Below are 5579 nucleotides of genomic sequence, written 5' to 3'. Positions count from 1 at the left end.
ATGGAGCGTACTTAGATCTTTTCCTCGATAGTCGTGGGATGAGGCCTGGGGCGGGCAAGTCCCTTACTATTTCGCGGTGTTCGCATCCTCGTATGGCGGCACATATCTATAGTCGATATGTTGCCACATATGGGAGGATGTCGAACAACCGCCAGATTCCCATATACTTCGCAAAGCAATTATATGCGGAGTTTGTCTTAGGGGAGGAGGTGGATTACACCAGCCATCGGCCGGGTGGTGGTGCTGGCCGAGGCCGTCTCCAGGACCAGGGTAGGCGGTCTCCACTCGCCCTTCGTGTAGCACCTACTACAGATCCTTCATTTGTGCCATTGTCGACAGTAGAGGCACTTGGCATCCAGGTCGGCATCGACGTACGGAGTACCACGGAGAGCATCCAGCACGTGGTGCGCCTGTTCTCACGATCTATACCGACGACAGATGTCGAGGTATTTACATATATATTACTTCTTAAGTTTTTTTAGTCATTTATTTACATGTTTATATGTACTTTTCTATATTTTTACATGAGCGGCATGGTTGATTGTGTCACATAGGGTCCCACACCTACCACTGAGAGACTCACTCAGGAGTTGGTAGAGGCGAGAGCGGAGATTGACCGCCTTAGAGCTGCATTACAGACGGCAGAGGCAGCTACTGCAGAGGCACAGCATCTGAGAGAGTCCAACATCCAGCAGGTAGGTTTCTCTTGCACGTAAAAGAGTTATAATTAAGGTCCTAAGTTATAAATTTCTTTAAGTAATACCTAATGAGAGACTAATGAATTATTTTAATGCTTTACTTTTTTGCGTAGGCTTGGACCGAGGTAGAGAGCTCTAGAGCTGAGGCACAGCATCATCAGATTATGGAGCGGATTGCCCAGCATAGGGCAGAACAGTTGATGCTGCATGTTCGAGAGTTTCTCTTGCACGTAAAAGAGTTATAATTAAGGTCCTAAGTTATAAATTTCTTTAAGTAATACCTAATGAGAGACTAATGAATTATTTTAATGCTTTACTTTTTTGCGTAGGCTTGGACCGAGGTAGAGAGCTCTAGAGCTGAGGCACAGCATCATCAGATTATGGAGCGGATTGCCCAGCATAGGGCAGAACAGTTGATGCTGCATGTTCGAGAGTTTCGCAGATCCTCGGACGTGACAGTGCCATACCTACCTTTATATCCACGGCCTGTTCACAGAGGTTTTTCGACGACCTCTCCCGCAGGATGCACCACCCTTCCTACGTGATGCGTGCTGCGCTTTATGTATCGAGGACATTGATAGTACTTGCGGATTTACCCTGGGATGTGGACATTTTTTCCATTTGTCTTGCATCACCTAGGAGCTAGTATGTTTCTCAGCATGCCCCTCCTGCCGTGCACGCGTCGACCTAGCGACATACAGAGTTCTAGGCATCGATGATCTTCACCCAGGCCTCGTTCGAGTAGATGCTAGGACAGGCAGGCCTATTGATTTTACATCAGCTATTGACTTGGGATTCGACGCCTTCAACGATAGAGATCAGGAGCCTCAGGTGCCTCCAGAGATCAAGTGGAGCTCACATGAGTTTGATGCATACCAGAGAGTCCTACATGAGAGCCATATCACAGCATATGAGCGGTGGGTGGTGCTGGTCCTAGGGTGATGGTGCTAGCAGCAGTGCTGCTTCTCATGAGCAACGTGTCCTTATAGCAGAGGAGCTTACACGAGCAGAGTGGCAGACACGTACTCTTGCAGATTATAGATTTTGGGTTTACAAACAGAGACGTCTTGCATTAGCACGACGTAGAGGGCTATAGCAGCTTTTGGGACTCGTGAGCTCCCGAGTACACCGGCACCAGCTCACGATCCTGCCTTTGAGGCAGACCTCCCCGCAGACATTCGACAACCCCCGCAGCCGGCACAGCCTCCTCAACGTGCACAGCAGCCTCGACGCGCACGTCGATCGGCAGTTAGAGATGACGATTTTGATTGGGTTGCCGTTGATAGTGACTAAACTCAGACTAGCTGGGTTTGCTCACTTACATTGTACTTAGATTTTTGGGCAGTGACTAACCTCAGACTAGCTGGGGTAGCTCATTTTCATTCTGATGTACTTATTTGATGTTTATATCATTATGAGTTTTTTCATTATTGAGTATCATTACATTTTAGTTGATATTTTTGATTTTATTATATTTTTTAACACTGTCTATCATATTGTTTGTTGAAAATCTCCATGCCATCGTATTTTTGAAGTCTCTTGGTGCTTAAGAGGCCATGGAAAATCCGCTTCACATTATAAAAGTGTTACTTTTACCATCGTACCCAAACATGCTCCGATGGGGACCAAACTTTGCAAGCATGGGGGGGGACCCACCCCCACATGCTTGCAAAGTTTGGTCCCCATCGAAGCATGTTTGGATTGGTAATTAGCGCCCAGTCCGGATTTTTGAAGTCTCTTGGTGCTTAAGAGGCCATGGAAAATTCGGGCCTTCCCCATACCATCATACCCAAACATGCTCCGATGGGGATCAAACTTTGCAAGCATGTGGGGGTGGGTCCCCCCCACATGCTTACAAAGTTTGGTCCCCATCAGAGCATGTTTGGATTGGTAATTAGCGTCCAGTCCAGATTTCTCAAGTCTCTTGGTGCTTAAGAGGCCATGGAGAATCCGGGCCTTCCCCATACCATCGTACCCAAATATGCTCCGATGGGGACCAAACTTTGTAAGCATGGGGGGGGACCCACCCCCACATGCTTACAAAGTTTGGTCACAATCAGAGCATGTTTGGATTGGTAATTAGCGTCCAGTCCAGATTTCTCAAGTCTCTTGGTGCTTAAGAGGCCATGGAGAATCCAGGCCTTCCCCATACCATCGTACCCAAATATGCTCCGATTATGGGGACCAAACTTTGCAAGCATGGGGGGGGGACCCACCCCCACATGCTTGCAAAGTTTGGTCACAATCAGAGCATGTTTGGATTGGTAATTAGCGTCCAGTCCAGATTTCTCAAGTCTCTTGGAGCTTAAGAGGCCATGGAAAATCCGGGCCTTCCCCATACCATCGTACCCAAACATGCTCCGATGGGGACCAAACTTTGCAAGCATAGGGGGGGGACCCACCCCCACATGCTTGCAAAGTTTGGTCCCCATCGGACCATGTTTGGATTGGAAATTAGCGCCCAGTGCGGGTTTTTGTAGTCTCTTGGTGCTTAAGAGGCCATGGAGAATCCGAGCCTTCCCCATACCATCGTACCCAAACAACCGATGGGGACCAAACTTTGCAAGCATGTGGGGGTGGGTCCCCCCCACATGCTTGCAAAGTTTGGTCCCCATCGGAGCATGTTTGGATTGGTGATTAGCGCCCAGTCCGAATTTTTGACGTCTCTTGGTGCTTAAGAGGCCATGGAAAATTTGGGCCTTCCCCATACCATCGTACCCAAACATGCTCCGATGGGGACCAAACTTTGCAAGCATGTAGGGGTGGGTCCCCCCCACATGCTTGCAAAGTTTGGTCCCCATCGGAGCATGTTTGGATTGGTAATTAGCGTCCAGTCTAGATTTCTCAAGTCTCTTGGTGCTTAAGAGGCAATGGAGAATCCGGGCCTTCCCCATACCATCGTACCTAAATATGCTCCGATGGGGACCAAACTTTGCAAGCATGGGGGGGGCCCACCCCCACATGCTTGCAAAGTTTGGTCACAATCAGAGCATGTTTGGATTGGTAATTAGCGTCCAGTCCAGATTTCTCAAGTCTCTTGGTGCTTAAGAGGCCATGGAGAATCCGGGCCTTCCCCATACCATCGTACCCAAATATGCTCCGATGGGGACCAAACTTTGCAAGCATAGGGGGGGGACCCACCCCCACATGCTTGCAAAGTTTGGTCACAATCAGAGCATGTTGGGATTGGTAATTAGCGTCCAGTCCAGATTTTTCAAGTCTCTTGGTGCTTAAGAGGCCATGGAAAATCCGGGCCTTCCCCATACCATCGTACCCAAACATGCTCTGATGGGGACAAAACTTTGCAAGCATAGGGGGGGACCCACCCCCACATGCTTGCAAAGTTTGGTCCCCATCGGAGCATGTTTGGATATGAAATTAGCGCCCAGTGCGGGTTTTTGTAGTCTCTTGGTGCTTAAGAGGCCATGGAGAATCCGGGCCTTCCCCATACCATCGTACCCAAACATGCTCCGATGGGGACCAAACTTTGCAAGCATGTGGGGGTGGGTCTCCCCCACATGCGTGCAAAGTTTGGTCCCCATCGGAGCATGTTTGGATTGCTTTGGCCTAGTGCAACTCATCAGATAGTAGTCTACTCCCTCGCTATTTCCCTCACTGGCAATAACAGTAAATACATCAACCTCCTGTAGCAAATCTGTGAGGTCATCATAACTGACCATGAACGCAGGACCTGTGTGCTCATCAGACAGCACTGGATGTGAAGGATGCTCGGGGGAGAGGAATGTCTGTATCCATGCATCTGCCCATCCTCTCGAGGCACAATGTGACCAATCGCCATCCATACATGCTCCACAGAAGCATGCAAACCGTCGTGTGTAAATCGTGGGGGCTGCCATGCACGTGCTCCTGATGGAATGTAAGCCCAAGGTGCCAGGTACTGTGTCACAATCATGGGAGGCTCTACGGTCAATCATGCCACCATCCACATGCCAAAAAAATCTGCTGACAATCCGAGCATCACGTTTGGGGTACGATGATGCTGCACTCCCACATAAATGTTGGGAGCACCACTCGACTACGTGGCCTGTATCTCTGAACCGCTGAGCATCCTGCCGCAACTGATGACGCCTCAAGGCACGTTTCACACACGCGCCCGCACCATCATGCTCTCCCTTCCCGTGACCAGTCTCAAAGAATGACCAAATCACTGGGATACCAGATTGCACATGCCACCTATAAATCCATAAAAGATAGTCTTAGTTATTGTTTTCTTTAAGATGTTCTAGTGAATTTAGTTTAATTGTAAATGTAAGAAAACCATAAGTACTACCTGTAGAGCCAATAGAATTATCGTGATGACTTGAACTGTGCGCCACAACCATCCGACCAAACCCATCGCTGGACATGTCTGATCCCACAATCTCCTAAAAAATTGTCATGGAGACGAAAACAGTGTTGCACAAAATGTGCATCATGTGAATGATCATCACACTGATATAGAAATGATACTCTCGAATAATGACACGTGTCTCGGGGGTACTCGCTATCCCATCTACATGAGCCTTTGCATGTCGATAGCTAATGTGGACCATAATAGCAACCTGGTGAGGTAAGCAATACATACGTTTAGGACACAAAAAATCAAATAAGTAATGTAGCTCAAACATAAAACAAATATTACAAAATATAACCATTACTTGCTCTGAGAAGTAATACTCAGATTGTATCTCCTGAAAAGGTGTGAAAGTGTAGTTCTCTGCAAAATCAATCACAGAGACGACCACACCAATAGGAAACTCTACTAGGCATGCTTGGAACTGACGATCCTGCCACTTGGCACAATGACTGTGCCGTATGTAGGGGTAGATCTGCTCCCTAAATGTGGCTGTGAAGTGACAACGTGGTGTATGTTTGTCCACG

Source organism: Cibotium barometz, chromosome 64, assembly GCF_041138505.1.
Source record: "Cibotium barometz isolate CiBa-2024 chromosome 64, ASM4113850v1, whole genome shotgun sequence".
NCBI lineage: Eukaryota > Viridiplantae > Streptophyta > Polypodiopsida > Cyatheales > Cibotiaceae > Cibotium > Cibotium barometz.
Note: the sequence above shows the minus strand (reverse complement) of the source record.